Genomic DNA, 26568 nt, shown 5'->3' with positions numbered 1-26568 from the left:
ATTTGCTATTTAACACTGTGCTTCCTTAGGCATGAGGATACTCACTGGTGAGTGTAGACCTTCACAGGCATGCAAGGGCACATACATCTAATCCTGACCTTCCCTGGGTCCACAACCCCGCTGGCGGGGGGGCGGGGGGGGGGGACAGCAGTAACTGAGTAGGGGCAGTGAATACATGGCTGAAAACTTGTTGCAGAGAGACAGGTCTATGTGGCTCCAAGCCCATAAAGTATGCCCTGCTGTCCCATCAGACTTTACTTACCTAACACAAATTCAAATATAAAATAATTAAGAATTTCAAGACACAGGGCACAGGGCCCTGTGAGACTGCACTGGTCATACATACATGAAGCAGGAATTGATGTGGTGATGATGCACAACTTGGTAAATTTAGCAAAATTCACTGAATCACACACTGAAAATGGGTTAACTCTATGATACATAAAATTATACCTCAATAAAATGTTCTGGGTTTCTTAATGCCTTTAACTCTTTGGTGGAAGCACATTAAAATTTACCAAATGGGTAAAGCACCACAGACAGTACATGTGTCTGTACTTTACACCTAAGTGAGTGTCCCAGCCTGAGGGTCTTTCCCAGAGTCAAATAAACAAAGGATATAGGAACTGTATCTCAAAAAGCCCCACATCAGGTCAGAAGATATGGTTCTTCTTTTGAATGTGTAAATGAATATGTAAATAAAATAAGGGTGATTCCTGAGATGAGTCAACTCTTAACTGGATAAGACCTTTTAAATGCTAGGAGTTTCTAACCAGAGAGTATGGCCAAATGCACAGTACTGTGACCACAATCAAGACCGAACCTCCATCAAAAGATCTCCTCTTAACACTGAGCAATTCCAAGCACTAAACTGTTTCTAACTGAGCCTACACTGACTCTATGTGGGCTTTTCTGTGATGAGCATTCTTGAGAGACCTCACATTCTATGAAAATGCACGCTTAAAAATTATAAGGAAATACAGAAAGAAAGAGGGAAAAAAAGGAAAAAGATTTTCAAATCTGTTGTTTTCAAAAAAATGTTTTGTCTATTCTAGCTTCTTGGCATTACATAATAATTTTAACCAATTTCTACAAAAAGAGAGTAGTGTGTTCATACAGAAAAATCAGGGGGGAACTGACATCTTAAAATGTTGATTGTTCAGACTGAAGTACAGGGATTACCTTTATCAAGATCCTTCTTATCTACGCTTCTAGGAACAAGATATTTGTAAAAGCTATTTTAGCATCCTTGCCCACCAAGTCTTGCATGTTTCTATTGATTTGGGGTTTCTTTTCCCCTGCTAATGTATATTATATTTCTGTTTGCTTGACTGGAAAATAATTATCTTTGGTTACCAGAAAAAAAAATTATGCGTAAAATAGGATTGAGGCAGTCCACACAAAACTTATGCAAAGTTCATAATCAGAGCACTAACAAAAACATTAACAACCCTCCCAAAAGTATTAGCATAGTTTATTTTAAAAGGTTGTTACATTCTAAATAAATAGATTATACAGTAAATATAAATTTTATGATAAAGGAAGAAAAAAGTAAATGTAATGTGATGGGAAGGAGTTGTAAAAAGGGGTAAGATTGCCAAGTTATGCAAACAAGGGCAGAATGCACAAAAAGTGGGGAGTATTCCCAAAAAAGCACTTCCAAGAGAGTGCAAGGCAAAACTAAGCTAAAAGGAAGAACATGGCAAGAACAGACATCGTGTATACAGCACTCTAGTCATTCTCCTGTGGCTTACAGCATTAAGCTGTGTTGATGTATCTGTATATCTGAGTTCAGTTGCTATTACTCAGTTATGTAACACATTTACCTACTGAGAAAAATCATGTGCCAACCAAATGACTTTCACATTATAGATATATCATTCCCCTATTTGCCATTCAAATGTGCACTAATTCACGTTATAGATACATGTTCTAGAACAGGCAATGTAACAGGACAGAAAATATTTGATTTACTTCCTGCTTCAATTTGTGTCCTAGTTGTAAACTCTTTCCCTCATCCATTCCCTCGCTTGCTTTACCCAAGATTCCCAGTGTTGGACACCTATAAGTGATCATATTTGTGGAACTCTCCTTCAGATTGTTTTTCTCTGTATGGGTTTAGTATTTTATCTTGAGAGTCAGGAAGGCATGGGGGGCGGGGCGGGGGTTTGTCAGGATGGTTTTACAATACAGCAGAGAGACAATATATATTCCTATTTCTTAATTTTAAAAGAAATTACTTCATTTTTTTCTCAAAGTCAAAAACAATGTCTCAGTTTAATATTTCTTACTATAGCTCTAGATAAAAATAGTTCCCCAAATTATACCACCGTTTTGCTATATTCAAGGCAAGAAGTACAATTTTTTTTAAAGGCACTGAATTTGAATAGCTCTTTAATACTGGCACAAACTTAGTAATATAAATTTTTGTGCAAATTGTAAACTATGTGTATGTGAAATACCAATAAAGTAACATGGCAAATATCTCCCCCAATTTTTTTAAAGCTATTATTACTCTAGAAATGTTACAAAGATTGAAATATGTGTTTTAATTTAGAAAAATCTATTGGTAAAACAAGTTTTCATCATTAAAAAGACACTAACTATTGAATTAATAAAAAATAAACACTGTTTCCTTAAATAAGCTTTCTGTTTTACTTTTAAAATTTCTTCTGTCTCTTTTAAAGTGGTGGTTGTTATATTTATTAGTGTTCAAGTGCCATTTGTCAAAAGTCGTTTAGCCTCAAATGAGCCTCAGAATCACATCTACCCTTCAATCCAGGAATCTTGCTAATGAAATAACTGGAAGATAGCACCAAAATTTAGCAAAAATCTATTTATAAAACCAGCAAATGAAAAATGACCTAAATGCCTATTAAAGAAATGGTTAAATAAATTATGACATGGAAAACTTTAAATGATGCTATAGATAATATGAAAAGATAAAGTTAAGAGGTAATAAAATAATACAGCATAAGTGTTTTTGTAAAATATATATTATACATGAAAATAGGAAAAGGTCTAGAAGGCTGTTTACCAAGGCTAAACCACAGTTCTCAAAGTGTAGCCCCCAATCAACAGCATCAGCATCACTTAGAAATTTATTAGAAATGAAAATAATTCATTTGAGGGTTGTACTCTACTCCTACTGAATCAGAAATCCTGGAGGTAGGGCCCAACAATCTGTGTTTTGATAAACCCTCTGAAATGATTCTGACATGTGCCAAAGTTTGAGAACCATTACTCTAGATTCTTTATTGGGATCAAGATTCCTTTGAGACTCTGATGAAAATTATGAACTTTCTCCTAGGAAAGTATCCATTTGGACAAATGCTCAATTTTACATATATTTCAAAGACAAACATCGGGCAGAGGGTTCCTGCAGTAGTAATATCCCAAATGGGATAAATCTTTTGAGCCCTATGACTCTTTACCTACAACAAATAACACATACTTATTGCATATAAGCTGCCAAAATTAAATTGAGAAAAATGAAAGAACCAGAAAACTGTAAACCAATCCCTCAAGTCTGGCACACCAGTATTTCTTCTGATCTGTCTTCGCTTGCTCAGATTCCAGTGCTGACACAAAATCTCCTGGGTTTAACTTTCCAAACTTCTGAACTTTACTAAGTTCATAGGCTGAACTTGTGGCCTTTGCAATGGAGAATTCTCACATGATCACTATTCCATTTGACTATCAATCTGTACTTCATGGCCTTAAGAAAAAAACTTTTTAGATAAGTTTATTTTTAATTTTTAAAAATTTTGAACAATGTGAATGTTTTAGAAACATGGAGTACAGAACTCATATCTTACAATTTAAGCAGATCCCTTAGCTTATAGTAAGAACAAATATCAAACTACAAAGACTTCAAGTTATAGTTTCATAAGAAAACAAAGGCGAAAAATTAAAAGATTTAATTAGACAATCGGTAATCATCCCCTAATTTTATTTCTCCAAATCAACTTCAGGTTTCTGTGGTAACATATGCATCTCATATGATAATGAATTTTAGTCATATAAAAACATTAATGTCATTGTAAGAAAAATATTTCAACTCTTTTTTAAAAACACTATATGCACACCTGCTATTCTCCTATCAATCCTAGCAGGAAACCATTTTTCCTCTACATCATGAGCAATAGAAAAGTACTTATTAAAACATTAATCACAGTCCATTATATTCTGACTCACTGCCAAAAGTTCCCATTACATCACTGAAAATATCTATTAACCAAAACCTGCTTCTGACAAGTTACAGGAGTGTAGCGTTCAGAATTTAGTAATGTAATAGTCAGTTTAAAAAGAACAGTTACACAATTGATTTTGCAGTGGCAGCCAAAATAATTAATTTTTTTCTGACATTTATTACCAAAATGTTGATTTAACTGGTGTTTCTACTGTAAAATTATTTTAAAATTATTTCAAATTTCACCTAGCATTATTAAACACATTTTCTATGAAAGCATTAAATACAGACAACTGTTTAAAGAATTTTAAAATGTGCTGAATACACCACTGTATGTAAAACTATATTGTCTTGTGTAAATATGGGCCTTGTTTAGAGCCATGTCTCACAGGAAATTGTAGCAAATGAAAACCATCCCCGTTTTTCCACTCTCACTCTTTAGGATTTATGTCTTTACATTTAAAACCAGTTATACAGAGAAACAAAACAAAAAACAAAAAACAAAAAAACATGGCAACAATACTTTCAAACCAGAATAATGACTAGTATGGGCAGTCTTATAATGTTAAAATAATTGAATATTATTAGAAGCAAAGCGTAAATACATTTTGATTCTGTACCAGCAGAACCAACTATCTAGTTTTCACTTGCTGGATGTTTGTTTGAAGAGTGGTAACAATGGCTTCTTCCAAATCAAAAAAAAGGTGGTTGACATTTAGCAATAAAGAGAAAAGCATAGGGAATATCAGTAATTATTTCCCAAGGATAGACACCACGCATGGCTTATTGTGGTTTTGAATATTGAAAAAAAAAATAATAATAGCAGAAACAGGTAATTTTTGTCTTCTATTTACTGTGTTTTCAAAGTTTTCCTATAATCAACATACATCATCTTTATAATCGGGAAAACTCAAAGAATTTATCTATTTTAATAGAGCCCTTAGGAAAGTTGCGTGTGATGATTGGGAAAGAAAAATCCTACTTGTCTTAATGCATTATATTGTATGTATTTTCTTTCAAATTTAAATGTTTATAATCTCTATTTCTAAAAATAGGAGTAAATGACAATTTCTAGTAGCTTGCATAAAATCTAATGTTTCTTAAGTGTGATGCTTAATTTAGCTGGAAAATTCATGGTAGAAGAATTTAGAGAAATTAAAAGCATGAATTATATCTTAGTTAATAAAGGGACAGAAAAACAAAACAGACCTAGGTTACAATCACAGAACATGATAACTATAAATTAGCCATGTTCTTTAATCTAAGAGCCAACTTGTTTTACATTTGAAAGGTTAAAAGAGTCACCAAGCTACACATGTCTGGTAATTTCCTAATAACTCAATCTCCAGATTGCTTTTCCTTCTTTTTTTTTTAACTTTAGTCTCTTCAAATGGAAATACAATTTCTACATACCCAAAGAAAAAGTTACCTCTACTTGAAAGTAGTTTTTAAGAGAATATGACTCTTTCAGGGCACACCTCAAAACAGTTAACTGAATTTAGTACATGATCCTGAGCTCTTCCCAAGGAAATGAAGAATTAATGAGTGATTATACATTTTACAGTACCCTCAAATTAAAGGGCCAGTCAACATACAATTAAAAGACAGACTCTTGCTGATGTTTTTAAAGACTCGCACTTCATACATATTACCCCCAGTGTGAATATAAATCTTTGGGTGATTAATTTTTGTTCTGCGTTTTCTTACTAAAATTATTATTTACAAAACTCAAAACTGCTTCTAAAAACACTTAACAATTTCCATTAAGTCTTCTTTAGAACAACTACAAGCAAAAGATAAATGACAAGGGAATTCCCTGGTGGTCCAGTGGTTAGGACTCCATGCTCTCCCTGCCGAGGTCCAGGATCAATCCCTGGTTGGGGAACTAAAATCCTGCAAGCCGAGTGGCATGGCAAAAAAAAAAAAAAGATAATGACAAACCACTACTAACATAGCCATCTCACTTCTTCCTTATCTGTTTAAGCCTTTAACAAGCACTCCTTGATTACTACCTCTGTTATACAACACTGACTAGTGAATGATTCTTAATGGTATGATGTATGTAAGTTACATATTTTTATACTTGTCTATAAATTTGGACAGAAAACAAACTACAGGGTATGATTATTCTTAACAGGTCTTTAAAAATCGCTACATTTAATAAAAAGTAGAGATTATAGAAACAGAAACAGTACTTAGATTAGAAACTTAATTTGGAAAAAAACTAAATTCATATAGATCATGCAAGACAATTACATGACCCAGACAACGTAATTTGACATTGTTTTTATATTAAAGTATGTTTGGCCAAAAATGCAATTTGATCATCATAATGAGAAAACAAACAAAATCAATAAACAAAGTTAAGCTGAACTCAAACTTTAAAATGAGTTTAAGTTCAATATTTACAGAGATCACTACATATCAGCAATATTCCCAGTAATAAATGTTAACTCCAATGGTAGCATCTGTCACCCAAACAGCTAACGTTTATGTAGCACTTATCATGTGTTAGATACTATTCCTAAGGTTTACCATTTATTAAGTCAATTAATCCTCACCACTCTGTGAGATAGGTCTTAATATTATCCGCATCTTGAAAATGAGGACATCAAGATACAAAGAGATTAGTAAAGCGTCCAGGAAATCAAAATTAGTTAATGAAAAGGCCAGTATTCAAACCCAAGCAGTCTAGCTCCAGAGTATGTTTTCTTCTTACATTAAAATGTTAATGTGATAATAAACCTTAAATACTTTGGTTTTATTAAATCTTATGTTTGATAAATTAAGAGAGTAACAGGTGACATTATTCCTACTGGTAACTTATCAACCTGGTAATATTCATTAATCACACTGATTTTTCATCAGATGGAGGCAGCATGTAATTTCAAATACTACATGGCATTCCTTTTGTCTATGTTAACTAGCCCCCAGTGTTGGCCAATCAAAATTAGATTCATTCAACTAGTGTCCACCTCCACCAGTTCCTCCTTTGCGTCTAAATCTAGATGTGATCTCTCCCTCTCCCTTGGTACATAAAACCTTCTTTACTAGTGAACAACAATAACAGTTAACATTTATTGAATGTTTCCTAAGTATTAAAAAGCTTAAATATCAATACTATAAACTAAGTTATACAATCAAATATATATCAATCAATCCTGAGAGATAGATTCTACTACCATCTTCATTTTACAAATAAGAAAAGTAAGGTTCAGAGAGGTCAAGTTCTCATAGCTAACGAACCGAGCTTGGATTTGAAGCCAGGTATGTTTAACACTAAAATCTATGTTGCTTAAGTCAGGTACAGTGACACTATGGCAGTATATATCTTATATTGCTTTGTATCCTATTTACTTACATACCATCATATCCCTTAATTCTACATCAAGAGTTCTTTGATGCCCAAAATGCTGGCTTATATACTTTTATTTCCTAAAAATAAATTGGGCTTAATGAGCATCTGATGAATAAATGGATAAGTAAACAGATGATTACTACTGTACAAAAGCTACATATCTAACGAAAGAAATATATAACAGATCAGCAATTCTCAAACTTTTTGGCCTTAAGACCTCTCTATACTCTTAAGAATTACTGAGGACCCCCAAAGAAATTTTGTTTAGATGGGTTCTATCTACCTATATTTTCTATATCAAAAATCAAAACTAAAGAAATTGGAAAATATTTATTAATTCACTTAAAAGTAACACTTAAAGCCCATTACATGTTAACATAAGTAACATATCAAGTTAACACTAGTCAAAAGGAAACTGGAAAGACTATTTTAATATCAAACTAATTAGATTTCATAGCAAAGAATATTATCAGGAATAAGAAGGATCACTTCATAATGATAAAGAGGTCCATAAATTAACAGGCTATAACAACAATTCTAAATGTTTATGTTCCTAATAAAGCATCACTTGCAAAAGGCATGATTATTTACATTTTAAAAAATCCAATGGACTTCAAAAAAACTACTAGAACTAATAAATGAGTTTTGCAAGGTTGCAGGCTAGAAAATCAATATACAAAATAGCTCCTCATTCCAGAAATAAGCAATCATAAATTGAAAAAATTTTTAATGCCATTTACAATAACAAACAAAATACTTAGGAATATTGCAAAATACTGACAAAATATTGCAAGACCTGTACACCAAAATTGTACATTACTGAAAGAAATGAAAGGAAACCAAAATAAATGGAAAAATAAACCTTGTTCATGAATCAAAAGATTCTATTTTTAAGACAGAACCAATTCACTCCAAAATAATATATGGATCCAGTGCAATCCCAAGCAGAATTTTGGCAAATCTTATGAGTAATGATATCCCAGTAGCACAAGGACACTTACAGCACAGATACTGGTTTCTAATACTATTCTCCAATAAAAGAAACTAGGGATTCTTAGAGAAATGGCTGCTTCTAGAACTGGGTCAAGAAATACATATACCATGAGCCTGGAGCATCTTGTAGTGCTGAAAGTAAAGACGTACTTAAAAAAAGATGCAGTGATGGGAGAAAGGCAAATGGGCACCAGAGCCAACTAAAACATCTCAAATGGCCAAAACTAGGTTATAACCCAAAGTGTAAAATAAATATTTATGAGTCATTAGTGATGGGGAAAAAAAACTATTGAATAAATAAACAGATAGGGGAGAAGAGACAAATCTCCAACGCAGAAAAATTTCAAATAACACTACATCCTTAAGGAGAGTGAGCATAAATCCCCACCCCTTAAGTGTAGTCTGTGCATAGTGACTTTCTTCCAGAATATAAGAAAGATAGGGAGAATAAGAGTACTTAACAGTGGAAAAACCTGACAAACAATATCTCAGCCAGGTGATCAAGATTAACTTCAACAGTAATAAGACATGTTGATAGCATGTATCGTTGATATGAGGTGATGAATATGGCACTTTACCTTGGCGGTCTTCCTGAAAAGAGGAAGCCTGATATAACCCCAGCCTGATCATGAGAAAAACACTGGACAAATTACAATAGAAGGATATTCTACAAAATATCTGACCACTACACAAAACTGTCAAGTTCATCAAAATCAAGGAAAGTCTGGGAAATTGTCATAGCCAAAAGGAGCCTAAGGAGACATGCCTACTTAATGTAATGTGGTATGCTGGATGAGATCCCAGAAGGCAGACAGACATTAGGTAAAAACTAAGGAAACTGGAATGAAGCATGGATTTTAGCTAATTAAAACATATCAATATCAGTCCATTAATTATAACAAATATATTACACTAATGTTAGGTGGTAATAAAAAGAGAAATCGTGAGGGGTATATAAACTCTCTATATTATCTTGTAATCTTTCCGTAAATCCAAGATGTTCTAAAATTAATTTTTTTTAAATTCCAGCAGGCTTTTGTATAGAAATGGACAAACTGATCCTAAAACTTACATGGAAATGCAAAGAACCTAGAACAGCCAAACAACTTTCTAAAAAAATTAAATTGGAGGGCTGATATTCAGACTTTTTATAAAGCTATAGTAATCAAGACAATATAGTTTTGGTATCAAGAGCAACAAGCAAGTCACTGAAGGAGAATAGAGGTGAGAAACAGATCCACACATATTTGGACAACTAATTTTTGACAAAGGTGAGAAGGCAGGCAATTTACTGGAAAAATAATAGTCTTTCAACAGATGGTGTGGCAGCAACTCAGTGTGCATATGCCAAAAAAAAAAAAAAAACAAACTACTTCACATCATACCTCTTACCATATACAGAAATGAACTATAAATCACAGGCCTAAGTAATGTTAACCCCCAAAATATAAAATTTCTAGAAGAAAACACAGAAGACAATATTTTGACCTTGAATTAGGCAAAAATTTCTTAGATATAACACAAAAGGCATGATCCATAAAAAGACAGAAAATCCAATGAGAAAAGATACACGCACCCCAATGTTCACAGCAGCACTATTAACAGTAGCCAAGACACGGAAGCCAACTAAATGGCCATCAAGAGGGATGGATAAAGAAGATGTGGTGTATATATAAAATGGAATATTACCCATCCATTTAAAAAAATGAAATACTGCCATTTACAGCAACAAGGATGGACCTAGAGATTATCATACTAAGTGAAGTAAGTCAGACATAGAAACACAAATATTATATATCACTTATATAAAGAATCTAAAAAATAATACAAATGAACTTATTTACAAAACAGAAACAGACATTGAGAGCAAACTTATGGTTACCAAAGGAGAAAAGGGAGGGGGAGGGACAAATTAGAGGTATGGGTTAACATATACACGTCACTATATACAAAAGAGATAAACAATAAGGATTTACTGTATAGTACAGGAAACTATATTCAATATCTTGTAATAACCTATTATGAAAGAGAATCTGAAAAAAGTATATAAATAATATAATTATATTTATATATATATAAAGTGAACCGCCTTGCTGTACACCTGAAACTAACACAATAATGTAAATCAACTACAGTTCAGTTTTTTAATTAATTTTCAAAAAGCATGATCCATAAAAAAATTATAAATTGGGCTTCATTAAAATTAAAATTTCTACTCTCCCAAAGACACTGTTAAGAGACTGAAAGACATGGGCTTCCTAGGTGGCGCAGTGGTTAAGAATCCGCCTGCCAATGCAGAGGTCACAGGTTCGATCCCAGCTCCAGGAAGATCCCACATGCCGCGGAACAACTAAGCCCGTGTGCCAAAAAAAAAAAAAAAAGAGACTGAAAGACAAGCCAGAGACTGAGAATGTATTTGCAAACTACATATATGATAAACAGAATATGTAAAAATTGGATACCAGAATACACAAAAAGCTCTCAAAACAAAATAAGAAAACAAACCCAATAAAGAAACGGGCAAAATATTTCAACAGATACTTCACAAAGAAGACAAAAGATTCTCAGCATCACTAATCATTAGGGAAATGAAAATTAAAACAATGATATCCTACTACACATCTATTAGAATGACTAAAAATTTTAAAGACTGATGATACCAGGTACTGATGAGGATGGAAGACAACTCAAACTCTTATACACTACTGGTAGAAATGTAAAATGGCACAACCTTTTGTAAAGCAATTTGTCAGTTTCTTCAAAACCTAAACATGCATCTACATATGATACAACTATTCCACTCCTAGGTATTTACCCAAGAATAAAAGATTTGTGCATGAATGTTCATATCAGCTTTGTTTTATAAGCCCAAAACCAGGAGAGAAAAAAAAAAATGGAAACAACCCAAATATCCAACAACCAGAAAATAAATGGAAAGGAAATTGTGGGATATACATACAATGGAACACTACTCAGAAATAAAAAGGAATGAACCACTGATACACAGTACAACAAAGATGAATTTCAAAACAATTATTCTGTGTGAAAGAAGCCAGACAAAAAAAGAATGCATCTTGTTCGATTCAATTTATATAAAACTCTGAAAAATGCAAAATAATCTACAGTTACAGAAAGCATATGAGTGGTTTCTTGGTTGGGGGCTGACAGGTGTGAAGGCAAAATTACAAAGTGACACTAGCAGTGTCAGGTGGAAGACGAAATTACAAAGTGAAACTTTTGGGGATGAAGGACATGTTCATTATCTTGATTATGGCTATGATTTCATAACTTTATACATATGTCAAAGCTCGTCAAAACATACATTTTAAATAGATACTGTTTAGTGTATTTCAATTATACCTCAGTAATGCTGCTTAAAAACAGAATAAATTCTAAATTGCCATAATAAAATACCATATAGATCCATTAGACCTTTTTTTAATTTAAGATTATGGAACTTAGTGACTTTATTTTTACTATAGCTTGAATTATACTATTGTTTTATCATTCTAGAAATTATTTCAATTATTCCCCATAATATTAAAGAAACACAACTAAACAAGAAACAAGGGTGTCCACTCTCACCACTGTTATTCAACATAGTTTTGGAAGTGTTAGCCACAGCAATCAGAGAAGAAAAAGAAATTAAAGGAATCCAAATTGGAAAAGAAGAAGTAAAATTGTCACTCTTTGCAGATGACATGATATTATATATAGAAAACCCTAAAGACTCTACCAGAAAACTGCTAGCACTCATTGATGAGTTTAGTAAAGTAGCAGGATACAAAATTAATGCACAGAAATCTCTTGCATTCCTATACACTAACAACGGAAGAGCAGAAAGAGAAATTAAGGAAACTCTCCCATTCACCATTGCAACAAAAAGAATAAAATACCTAGGAATAAACCTGCCTAAGGAGGCAAAAGATCTTTATGCAGAAAACTTTAAGACATTGATGAAAGAAATCAAAGATGACACAAACAGATGGAGGGACATACCATGTTCCTGGATTGGAAGAATCAACATCATGAAAATGACTGTACTACCCAAAGCAATTTACAGATTCAATGCAATCCCGATCAAATTACCAATGGCATTTTTCACAGAACTAGAGCAAGAAATCTTACGATTTGTATGGAAACGCAAAAGACCCCGAATAGCCAAAGCAATCTTGAGAAGGAAAAATGGAGTTGGTGGAATCAGGCTTCCTGACTTCAAACTATACTACAAGGCCATACTGATCAAGACAGTATGGTACTGGCACAAAAATAGAAAGGAAGATCAATGGAATAGAATAGAGAACTCAGAAGTAAGCCCAAACACATATGGGTACCTTATCTTTGACAAAGGAGGCACGAGTATACAATGGACAAAAGACAGCCTCTTCAATAAGTGGTGCTGGGAAAATTGGACAGCAACATGTAAAAGAATGAAATTAGAACACTTCCTAACACCATACACAAAAATAAACTCCAAATGGATTCAAGACCTACATGTAAGGCCAGACACGATAAAACTCCTAGAGGAAAACATAGGCAGAACACTCTTTGACATACATCAAAGCAACATCCTTTTTGACCCACCTCCTAGAATCATGGAAATAAAATCAAGAATAAACGAATGGGACCTCATGAAACTTAAAAGCTTGTGCACAGCAAAAGAAACCATAAACAAGACTAAAAGGCAACCCTCAGAATGGGAAAAAATAATTGCCTATGAAACAACGGACAAAGGATTAACCTCCAAAATATACAAGCAGCTCATGCAGCTTCATACCAAAAAAGCAAATAACCCAATCCACAAATGGGCAGAAGACCTAAATAGACATTTCTCCAAAGAAGACATACAGATGGCCAACAAACACATGAAAAGATGCTCAACATCACTCATCATCAGAGAAATGCAAGTCAAAGCCACAATGAGGTATCACCTCACACCAATCAGAATGGCCATCATCACAAAGTCTGGAAACCACAAATGTTGGAGAGGGTGTGGAGAAAAGGGAACTCTCCTGCACTGTTGGTGGGACTGTAAGTTGGTACAGCCACTATGGAAAACAATTTGGAGGTTCCTTAAAAAACTACAAATAGAACTACCATATGATCCAGTAATCCCACTCCTGGGCATATACCCAAAGAAAACCATAATCCCAAAAGAAACTTGTACCATAATGTTTATTGCAGCACTCTTTACAATAGCCAGGACATGGAAGCAACCGAAATGCCCATCAACAAATGAATGGATAAAGAAGATGTGGCATATATATACAATGGAATATTACTCAGCTATAAAAAGGGATGAGATGGAGCTATATGTCATGAGGTGGATAGAACTACAATCTGTCATACAGAGTGAAGTAAGTCAGAAAGAGAAGGACAAATATTGTATGCTAACTCACATATACGGAATCTAAAAATGGTACTGATGAACTCAGTGACAAGAACAAGGACGCAGATACAGAGAATGGACTGGAGAACTCGAGGTTTGGGAGGGGGCGGGGGGTGAAGGGGAAACTGAGATGAAGCGAGAGAGTAGCACAGACATATATATACTACCAACTGTAAAATAGTCAGTGGGAAGTTGTTGTATAACAAAGGGAGTCCAACTCAAGGATGGAAGATGCCTTAGAGGACTGGGGCAGGGAGGGTGGGGGGGACTTGGGGGGGGGGGCGTCAAGGAAGGGAGGGAATATGGGGATATGTGTATAAAAACAGTTGATTGAACCTGGTGTACCCCCCAAAAAAAAAATAATAAATAAAAAAAAATAAAAAAAAAGAAACACAACTAAACAAGAAACAAAAAAATGATGGAATCACCTGAAGAATGATGCAATAGTTAAATAAATCACAACTATTTTATCAACCTTCAGTTTTCTTACTGCAGTGCCCAAATTACTACATCTTTTTTGTATCGTCTCTTAAGAGGATATGACAATATCCTACATGAATTTTCTCAAACTCAAAAAATCAATGAGTTACCAGTATATTCTTAAATGTACAATTCAATGATTTTTAGTAAATTTACAGAGCCGTATAACCATCAATACAATCCAATTTTAAAACATTTTCATCAACCCAAAACAGATCCCTGATTCCCAACTGCAGTCACTCAAGTGTACATTTTTAAGGACTAAAAGGAAATATTATCTTCTCATCCAGTCAGTCATTAAAGAGAATGGATTTCACTCCACAATAATATGGGACAAGAATTTTGACTATCCATTTTGCCAGAAGAATGTGTGTCCACTTTTTTTTTCATGTTTGTGTACCATCACTTTTACACAACTTTCTACAGTTTTTAAGTAAATAAATACTATAGGCAGGTACATATACAAAGGTATTTTGAAGGAAAGAAATGATGTAGAAATTATTAATTAATTGGATTGGTCATTCTAACTGGTGTGTATAAACCTAAAAATGAGAACCTTTTATAATTATAGGGTAAAAGAGATAGTGGTCCTCTCTTCAGTCAAATTACAAGGCATCAAAGTTTTCAAAAGTATTTAATTTTGACAATGCAAAGGCAAAAAAATAAGATAATAATAAGCTTGAACTTATTACTGACGCATTTGCATTTTCATGATACAAATGCAAGCAGAACCAGAAGCAGTGATAAAGTAGAGTCTATTAAAGATGTATTTGAAATCTGGACTCAGTATTTACAAGATGGATATGTTCCATGTTCATGCACGCCCACTGATCAGTGGTTAGTTGCACTCAAAGGATGCTGTCAATTTTGGGTATATGTGCCTTCTAAACCAAGAACATATGGAATAAAAATTTGTGCTATGTCTAAATCCCTACTAAATCTTCTAATAAAGTCTTTTTCACTATTCATTTATTCTTACACCTGCAAATTATTCATAAAATAACTTAAAAAAAACAAAAAAGGGTCCATTAGACCTAGATGATAAATGGGGATGACTATTTTTCCTGATAAAAAGAGGGTTAGAAACTAATGAAATTCCACAGAGCATCAAACTAGAAGAAAATCAGAGGCCATGCCCACCTATGCCCATACATAATTGCTCTTAGCCTCAAAAGCATTGTTTCCATAGGTTTTAGAAACTATGTGAGCAGTGACTTCTACTACTACATGCTCTGTGTTTAAAGCAACATTTCTCAAACTTTTCTTACCATAATTAGTAAATACTCTTTACGTGAAAACCCACTACAAATGTCTATATATATGCACATATAACTGAACAATATTTACATTTTATTTTGTTTCACAAAACAATACTTACACTTACTATGTACAATGCCCTTCTCTAGTTTATTTTCTGTTTTACTCCATTTTTTAAAATATTGGACATAATCCACAGTCTGGAAATACTAATAACACAGCCTTTCAATATATCATTTTTTAACTTTAAGTTGAGAGTTAAGATGGTACTGGATAAATTATCTGTAACAAATAAATAAAACCCACCAAGACCAGTAGGCAAGCTCAACAAACAGATGAAGTAGTAGAGCCACCATGAGGTTACATAGATTAACTTCAAGCAAATGAGAGGATAAAGGAAACAACTAACTCAGAAAGAATGGCGGCTAAAAGTTACCATAGAGTGCCAAGAAATACCCTTGTGCTGTTGACTCATCTGCTGGGAAACCAGAGCTGTCCAAATTTGTCTTACAACTGGAATGACTACAGTCTCACTAGCAAGTTCAAGCCACTGAATCTTTCTTCCTCTTCTTCTCTGGGATGGAGAGGTGAAAACAGTAGAATGAAGTGAATATTATTGCTTCTGCTTCCCTTACTTTCAATTCTTTCTAAATTAAGTTTGAGGTAAAACTCAAAGCAAGAGACCTAAAGGTTGAATGAATTTTCTCTAAATCTAAAAACAGTTAATCTCTCCTTGGCAGAATATTTTTAAAAGATTTATAAAGTAGCAATCCCTCAAGCCCTGATGTTACTCATCATAAACTATCAAAGCAGATACACTGCATGTTTATAACACACGGCAAAAGGAGAGGACAGGAGAGACTAAGCTAGTAACAAAAATATAACTAGAGTGCTACCTACACTGGGTAAGGAGGTTAAAAGAAAGTAGAAGGTGATGGTGAGATTCTATTTTGTTTTCATATTTATTAGCCCCAGAAAGGGTAAGATAATTTGGGGGCTTGATGGGATAGGCAAGATGCTGACTTAAAGAAAAAAAAAAAAAAATTGAAGACCACATCCCCCCCGCCCCACCAAAAGGGCAAGGCAATCATAATAAGAAATCTAAAGAAACATAATCATTGTACAATATGTGGCTCAACTGAAAATAATATTTATATGTTCACTATGGAAACAGTGAATATTGATTTCATTTTAAAACTGTGATATAACTGTATTAGGAAATAATAGGAGAAGTGAAATAAGAATAGGGAAGGAGTTTTAGAGGGCTAAATCTTCACCTCTCAAATTAGGACGTCAAGAAGTAGGTCTAAAATTGGAAATCAAGAAACTGCAGTATAATTGTATGATTTAGAAATATACAGATAAATAGTACAACAAAAACTAAGATGTAGAAGCTGGGCAGAGTCAGAACTGGTCATCTGATCTACATTTTTCCATCTTATTGATAATTTTCCATTCAAAAACAGTATTCCCTTCAAAAACTTTTCATAAACCAAAAAATGATTAACCATTCCTTCTCGACATAAACAGGACATATGTACCCAAAGAAGTTACTGGTACTATCTTGGAACCAGAGGGGAGAGACTACTAGAAATTGGAGTAAGTACCAAAGAAGAGCAAAAAATGGAGAAAGAAACTGAATCCTGGTCAGATCACTGCAGCCCTGGATCAAGTCTCACGTGAAGTTAGTCCTTCCCTTCCCCTAGTGGCCAATAAAGCTCACTTATTATTTAAGGAAAAAGGAGAAAGAAAGAAAAAGGAAGGAAGGAAGGAAGAGAGAGAGAGAGAGAAAGAGAGAGAGAGAGAGAGAAAGAAAAAGAAAGAAAGAAAGAGAAAGAAAGAAAGAAAGAAAGAAAGAAAGAAAGAAAGAAAGAAAGAAAGAAAGGAAGGAAACAAAGAAAGAAAGAGAAAGAAAAAGAGAAAGATTAACCAACCACATTCACTCTGCTCTCCCAAAGCATAGCCATTTGTTTTCCAGACCCAACAATCACAATTCTTTTCACCAAAGCGGGATCTAATTCCTGACCAGTACTTATTCCTGTTATTCTTATTTTTTTCAAATCTAAGTCTCCACATTCTTCTGAAATCAGTATGACCAAATATGATGGAGAATTTATTTTTATGACTAAAGTGACAAGATTTGGTATTACAGAAACATGATGCAGGATCCCATCCTCAAGGGCCAACTTTCATCAGGCAATTGTACACCTACCACATTGGACAGCCAAAGCAGATCATTTTTTATCACACCTGCTCCTCTATACAACAAAATTTTCTGTAATAATCATGAAATGAAAAACAGTAACAACACAGAAAAGACATGAGATTTTTTTCTTCTATTGGATTTTGTACATATCATGCCACTAAAAATTTTTAAATAAAAATAAAATTCACACAACAAAAGAGGAAAAAGTAATAGAGTAAAATATCCATTAATTATATTAATTTAATTTCTGAAAATAGGAAAATATTTATAAGTACATAAAAGATGGTCACATTATAGTTTCTGTTTTCAGTTTTGACTTACGCAAATTTGTCAGTGAATTCATTAAAGTTGGTCCTCCTTGTATATTCATGTTCAATAGGCAATAAAGCCAGAGTTTTCAATTTATCTTTGCTCATAATAAATTACAGAATATTTTTTGTTGATTTTAATTTTGAATTTCTTTCTTTAAGCAACAGGTATCCAAATAGCTAGAAAATATCTTAATGATAATAAGCTTGATAGCCTCATAAAATAGCTATTTCACAGTAAATTCATAGAAATTGCAATACTGTTCATGTCTTTGCTTCTTTAGGATTTTTTCTAGCAACTCTCAGGCATCCTCTAGTTGAAAAGCTTTTAACACAAATAAATACCCTAAGAACTTAAGTTCTATTTCTTCATCTCTACAATTAATGGACTATCAGTTTACTTCAAACCTACCACTTAAATTCAAAAATACTTAGTACCACAGGGGAGTTGGAAAGAGAAATTTTGCCAGAAAGGAGTCAGAAGGATTCTAAAATCTTAACAACTCACTCCTGAGTGTGGCTAAATGTAGGTGAGTGCATTGGCAGGGTGGGGGTGTCCTGGGGCTGACTATAAAACTGGGAGTTCTCTGATTTCACTTCTGTATACAATACAATATTATTCAGGAACAAAAAATAAAGATGTGCTCATTGGAAGCTTATATACTATGAAATCAAAAGTAATAAAAGCAATTGTTTAGAACTTGGACCAAAAGAAGATGTTTTCAGGAAGGAGTAGTTGAAAACCGACGTTGTTGAGAACTGATAATACTTGTTGACAAAAAAAATTTTTTTAAAAAAGGACTGTCTTTTAATTGGTTTTATTTATTTATTTTTTAATTCTCTACAGACAATGAAACCCTTATTGCCTACAACTGGGATGGACAATTCCTACCACCCCACCCTTGCTACACCTCTGCTATCAGGGCACCTTTACCTAAGCTCCAACCCAAAAGCTTCTGAGAGTCACAATGCCCAACTCAGTCCTATTTTCCTCATGGCGGAGAAAATGGAGACTGGGACCTTGGCTCATACTTAGAGTGGAATAATTTTTTTTAAGTTGCAGGATTTAAAAATATATATATGTATTTTAAAATGCATACATGAACTCAAAATTAGATAAAAGCTATTCAACCAATTGCCCCTTGAAATAATGATATGGGCTTATTTCTATAGGACTTATCAATGACCTATCTTTTATTTTTAATTAATTTTTATTGGAGTATAGCTGTTTTACAATGTTGTGTTAGTTTCTGCTGTACAGCAAAGTAAATCAGCTATATATATACACATAAATCCCCTCTTTTTTGGATTTCCTTCCCATTTAGGTCACCACAGAGCACTGAGTAGAGATTCCTGTGCTATACAGTAGGTTCTCAGTTATTTATTTTATACACAGTAGTGCGTATGTGTCAATTCCATTCCCCAATTCATCCCACCACCCTCCCTCCCTCCCTCCCTCCCCTGGTATTCATTCTCTACATCTGTATCTCTATGTCTTAGAGCAGAATAATTTTGTTTTCATTTTTTTGAGAATAAAATGAGCAAAGTTGCTACATAATTTAAATTCACTGCCTTTAAATATACTATCTGAAATTAGAAGAATCTGAAAGCATAATAAAAATAAAGCTCATTCAGATTTTGAAAGCTCTATATATGGTTTGGCCTTGGCCATAATGTACAGCGGAGAAAAAGTATCCTGAGAGACTAAAATTCTAGTCTTAGCTTTGCACTACCCAGAGATGTAACTATGAGCACAGAAAACTTTTCTTCTTTGGCTTCTGTTGTAGTGAACTCATGACAGTTCACTCTACCATAAAAGAGGAGAGCTGCTAAGGATTTTTTCCAGTTCTTGCAGCCTCTTTAGAAACATATTTTTTTTAATATTTGATAAATAACTGAACTTAAAGCAACTCACACAACTGTCTTGCCTCAGAGAACCCTTCCCCCTCGCCTCCCTTATCACATTTAAATGGCAACTGTGTACCTCAGATATAGCCCCGGGAGCAACTTTTTCGTAACCTCCCACACCGCATCCAATCCATCAAAAATTCTCAATTTTATGCTATCAAAATATATTCATAATTTGACCACTTTGTCAGCAACTACACTGTTACCATCTTAGTATAAACCACTATCATCTTAACTAGGACAGTAGCAAGTTTTCTTGCTTTCTCTCCACCATCCATTCTCCTGCAATAGACTTTTCTAAATGTAAATCATACCATGTTCTTGGATTGGAAGAATCAACATTGTGAAAATGACTGTACTACCCAAAGCAATTTACAGATTCAATGCAATCCCTATCAAATTACCAATGGCATTTTTCACAGAACTAGAGCAAGAAATCTTATGATTCGTATGGAAACGCAAAAGACCCCGAATAGCCAAAGCAATCTTGAGAAGGAAAGATGGAGTTGGTGGAATTATTAACTATACTACAAGGCCACAATGATCAAGACAGTGTGGTACTGGCACAAAAATAGAAAGGAAGATCAATGGAACAGAATAGAGAGCCCAGAAATAAACCTACCCACATATGGGCACCTTATCTTTGACAAAGGAGGCAAGAATATACAATGGAAAAAAGACAGCATCTTCAATAAGCGGTGCTGGGAAAATTGGACAGCTACATGTAAAAGAATGAAATTAGAACACTTCCTAACACCATACACAAAAAGAAACTCAAAATGGATTAAAGACCTAAATGTAAGGCCAGACACTATCAAACTCCTAGAAGAAAGCATAGGCAGAACACTGACACACATCAAAGCAAGGTCCTTTTTGACCCAACTCCTAGAATAATGGAAATAAAATCAAGAATAAATAAATGGGACCTAATGAAACAAAAGCTTTTGCAGAGTGAAAAAAACCATAAACAAGACAAGAAGGCAACCCTCAGAATGGGAGAAAATACTTGCCAACAAAGCAACAGACAAAGGATGAATCTCCAAAATATACAAGCAGCTCATGCAGCTTCATACCAAAGAAGCAAATAACCCAATCCACAAATGGGTGGAAGACCTAAAAAGACATTTCTCCAAAGAAGACATACAGATGGCCAACAAACACATGAAAAGATGCTCAACATCACTCATCATCAGAGAAATGCAAGTCAAAGCCACAATGAGGTATCACCTCACACCGGTCAGAATGGCCATCATCACAAAATCTGGAAACAACAAATGCTGGAGAGGGTGTGGAGAAAAGGGAACTCTCCTGCACTGTTGGTGGGACTGTAAGTTGGTACAGCCACTATGGAAAACAATTTGGAGGTTCCTTAAAAAACTACAAATAGAACTACCATATGATCCAGTAATCCCACTCCTGGGCATATACCCAAAGAAAACCATAATCCCAAAAGAAACTTGTACCATAATGTTTATTGCAGCACTCTTTACAATAGCCAGGACATGGAAGCAACCGAAATGCCCATCAACAAATGAATGGATAAAGAAGATGTGGCATATATATACAATGGAATATTACTCAGCTATAAAAAGGGATGAGATGGAGCTATATGTCATGAGGTGGATAGACCTACAGTCTGTCATACAGAGTGAAGTAAGTCAGAAAGAGAAAGACAAATATTGTATGCTAACTCACATATACAGAATCTAAAAATGGTACTGATGAACTCAGTGACAAGAACAAGGACACAGATACAGAGAATGGACTGGAGAACTCAAGGTTTGGGAGGGGGCGGGGGGTGAAGGGGAAGCTGAGACGAAGCGAGAGAGTAGCACAGACATATATATACTACCAACTGTAAAATAGATAGTCAGTGGGAAGTTGTTGTATAACAAAGGGAGTCCAACTCGAGGATGGAAGATGCCTTAGAGGACTGGGGCGGGGAGGGTGGGGGGGACTCGGGGGGGGGGAGTCAAGGAAGGGAAGGAATACGGGGATATGTGCATAAAAACAGATGATTGAACTTGGTGTACCCCCAAAAAAATAATAAATAAATAAATAAATAAATAAATAAATAAAAAGAAACACGTACCATAATGTTTATTGCAACACTATTTACAATAGCCAGGACATGGCAGCAACCTAAATGCCCATCAACAGATGAATGGATAAAGAAGATGTGGCATATATATACAATGGAATATTACTCAGCTATAAAAAGGAATGAAATGGAGCTATATGTAATGAGGTAGACAGACCTAGAGTGAAGTAAGCCAGAAAAACAAATATTGTATGCTAACTCACATATACAGAATCTAAAAAAAAAAAAGAAGAGGTACTGATGAACCCAGTGACAAGACAAGAATAACGATGCAGATGCAGAGAATGGACTGGAGGACATGAGGTTGAGGGGGCGGGGGGTAAAGGGGAAGCTGGGACGAAGTGAGAGCGTAGCACAGACATATACATACTACCAACTGTAAAATAGCCAGTGGGAAGTTGCTGTATAACAAAGGGAGATCAATTTGATGATGGATGATGCCTTAGAGGGCCGGGACTGGGGGAGTCGCAGGAGGGAGGGGATATGGGGATATGTGTATAAATACAGCTGAATGACTTCGGTGTACCTCAAAAACTGGTACAAGAGTGTAAAGCAATTATATTTCAATAAAGAGCTTAAAAAAGAAAAAACAAATATATGTAAATCATATGACACACCTTTGTTCAAAATTCTATGACTTTTCATTTTCTTCACAGTAAAATGCCAAGTCTTGACCATCATCTTAAAAAAAAAAACAAAAACAAAAACCTACATGATCTAACTAGGCCCAGCCTACCTTCTTACATAAAAACCTGCTACTACTCTGACCTCATCTCCTACTACTCCCCAACTCATGCTACTCCAGACACTGGACTTCCTTCTCACCCTCATACACATGCCCATCTCAGGGCCATCGCACTTACAGTTCCTCTGCCTATCTCCATAATATCCCATGATTAGCTTCGTTGCTTAATTCATGTCCGTTCAAACATCATCCTACAAAAGATTCCACCCCTACCTATGTAAATATAGCACTCTACGCCAATCTCTACATATCCCTTTATCCTGCTGTATTTGTCTTCAAAATACTAGCTGCCATCTAACAAATTCATCAGTATATTTATATTGTTCATTTCATCCCAAAAGAATGTAAGTTTCATGACAGTAGGTGTTTTCTCTGTTTTGCTCACCGTTGTTTTCTTAGTACCTAGAAGAGTACTGACACGCAGGAGGTGCTTCATAATCGAATGAGTGATAATCAAAGGAATAACAAAAGTAAAAAAACTGCTAAATAACAATTTTCTCAATTAACATGAGCTAAATACTATGAGGCTTCACTTCCCAATGGAGACAATTACATATACATTTACCGAATCAAATGAATTTTCTAGTGATTTGGGAAGAACTGAGCAAATTCCAATAATAAATGGAACTTCCTTTTTTGGGTCCTGTAGAAATCTGAATTAAAACTATATTTCACTGTAATAATTTACAGTTATAATTATATTACTAAACTAAATAATTTAGTTTATTTAGTACTCTTTTCTGAGATTAATTTTGGAGTATACATATTTTCTAATTAATACTATGATTTAATAGTCTTAAAGTCCTTACTACAAAAGACTATTCTGGAATCAACTGCATAATTACATTTCCTCAGTGACCTTGTAATCTCGTGAGCATTTACTCTAGACTAAACAGCCTCATTCAGCTGCCCTGTGTCTGATTGTCGATGAAAGAAGCTTGTTTGACAACTGCTTCAAGCAGAAACATATTTTTTTCCATGATTACAAAAAAAAGATTTAAAACTTACCAGACTAGCGCCAGACTAGAAGTTTAAGCAAAAGATTCATGATAGATGTGTGAATTGATTTCTTTCTAATTCAAATGCCAACAAAAACAGATACTAAAGACATTTTGCTGTCATTGCCATAAAAAAAATTTAGTAATACTTTCATAACTACAACAAAGTATATATCACATATACACATACACAATGCAGTTTTGTGAGTTTTGTACTTCCCCATATTTTTTGATTTTCTGGTCCCCTGAGAATTTTTGTAAAACTAACATATAAACTTAAATGTACAGGATTAAAAACAAAACAAACACCTTTTCTCCATTCTTAGACAATCTGTGTATAATAAGTCAATAGGTAAAGACTTTGACCAAAAAGCAGAAATTCTACAACATGATTTTTAAAAACTACTTCAACATGATAAGAAAAATCACTTAATCAACCAACATGATACTTAATGATGAAACACTTGAAGCATTCACAAAGGAAAAAAAAATGGGACACAAGAAACTGCAGTTATCAGAACTGTATAACACCAAGTTAAGTTCTAGCCAAATGCAATAAAATATGAAACTGAAATCAGAGACAGAGCATTTAAAAGAAAAAAATTGTTTTCTCAGGTGACTGGCTTCCAGATAAAACCCCAGATAGGCACATTAAAGAACAATTAAAATTATCAGTAAAACAGCCACATACAAAATGAAAATATATTTACCAAAAACCAAGAAAGTATAATGAAAACAATTTTATAACAACAGCATCATAAGTACGATATAAAAAAAATTAATTTTCAAGAAATGTGTCAGATACATGAAAACAATAAATTTTAAGTGTCCACTCTTTCCTTATCAGTTTATAAGTTTAAAGCAACTCCAAATGAAATACCCAAAAAAGTGGTGTTTGGTTGTATCTAGGGGGTAATAGGGATGGCCGTGTCTTAGCTGATAAGGTGTTTTGGTTTGCTTTGTTTGATTACTTGTTTCATAATATTCTATAATGAAATTTTTCAAATGTACAGAAAACTTAAAGAATTGTAGAGTGCTTTGTTGCTTTGGCCAACTAAGTTTACCTGGAAGAACAAATGTATAAAAATGCTAAGAATACTCTGAAAAAGATAAGTAGCAAAGGAAGACTTGCCCCACTGTGGTGGGCAGAATTCTGAGATGGCCCCCCAGACTCCCAACCCCTTATGTGCATCCTTGCATGATTTCGTCCTCATGGATACGACGGATTTCAATTCTTAGATTATACTATATGGCAAAAGGGATTTTGCAGATGTAATTAAGATCTCAAATTGGTTGATTTTAAGTTAATGAAAAGGGAAATTATCTAAGTGGGCCAAATTTAAACAAGTAGGAGCCCTTAAAAAAGGATGAGAGTCAAAGAGATTTTCTCCTGCCAGAACTGAAGAAGATGGATGCCACTGTGAGTTCTACACTGGCAAGAAACCTAATTCTACCCATAATACGAATAAGCTTGAAAGACAACCCCCCAAATCTCACTTACATGGACCCACAGCACCTGCTGACACTCTGATTGCAGCCACATGCAATCTGAGTATAAGATCCAAGTAACCCATGCCCAGACTCAAAATTCACAGACACTGTTAATAAATGAGATAAGGGCTTCCTAGGTGGCGCAGTGGTTGAGAATCCGCCTGCCAAGGCAAGGGACACAGGTTCGATTCCTGCTCCAGGAAGATCCCACATGCTGCAGAGCAACTAAGCCCCTGCACCACAACTATTGAGCCTGCGCTTTAGAGCCCGTGAGCCACAACTGTTGAGCCCATGTGTTGCAACTACTAAAGCCCACGAGCCTAGAGCTCGTGCTCCGCAACAAGAGAAGCCACGGCAATGAGGAGCCCATGCACCACAACAAAGAGGAGCCCCCACTCACCGCAACTAAAGAAAGCCTGTGCACGGCAAAAAAGAACCAACACAGCCAATAAAATAAGTAAATTAATTAAAAATAAATAAATAAATGAGATAAAATGAATGTCGTTTTAAGGCACTTAAATTTGTGGTAATTTGATGCACAGCAATAGAAAATAAATATACAATTTAATACTAAAACATCAATGGAAGAAGGACTTCCATCAATGGAAGAAGGACTATTGAATAAATTATTCTGGACCAACTGATTTACTAACTGAAAAAGACAGAGTAAAGATTCTTTTATAGCTCCTTACAAATAAATTCCAGATGGATTAAGTGATTACATGTAAATATTGAAATTACCTAAAAATTAGAATATAAATAAATATATATAAAGTTTTTTGTTGGTTTGGGACTTCCTAAGTAGAAGAGCAATGGAAAATTAGCAGGACATCATTCATATATTTTACTGCTCAAAGATTAAACCTACTTCACATAAAGCAATCCAAGTGTCCATTAACAGATGAATGGATAAAGATGTGATGTGTACACACATACACACACACACACACACACACAAACATTACTCAGCCATAAAAAAAGAATGAAATATTGCAATTTGCAGCAACATGGATGGACACAGAGGATATCATACTAAGTGAATTCAGACAGAGAAAGACAAATATTATATGATATCATTTATACATGGAATCTAAAAAGTAATACAAATGAATCTACAGACAAAACAGAAACAGACTCACACA

The 26568-nt window shown here is 34.4% G+C and overlaps 1 protein-coding gene across 2 annotated transcripts in view; it reads right to left on the bottom strand.

The window, feature by feature from the left end:
• The window catches only part of MNAT1 (MNAT1 component of CDK activating kinase), a 206573-nt gene that overhangs the window by 51893 nt on the left and 128112 nt on the right, over positions 1 to 26568 (bottom strand). The gene's annotated exons all lie outside the window — the stretch shown is intronic.

Source organism: Hippopotamus amphibius, chromosome 4 (genome assembly GCF_030028045.1).
Source record: "Hippopotamus amphibius kiboko isolate mHipAmp2 chromosome 4, mHipAmp2.hap2, whole genome shotgun sequence".
NCBI classification, from domain to species: Eukaryota; Metazoa; Chordata; class Mammalia; order Artiodactyla; family Hippopotamidae; genus Hippopotamus; species Hippopotamus amphibius.
This window is presented reverse-complemented; position numbering and strand designations above follow the sequence as displayed.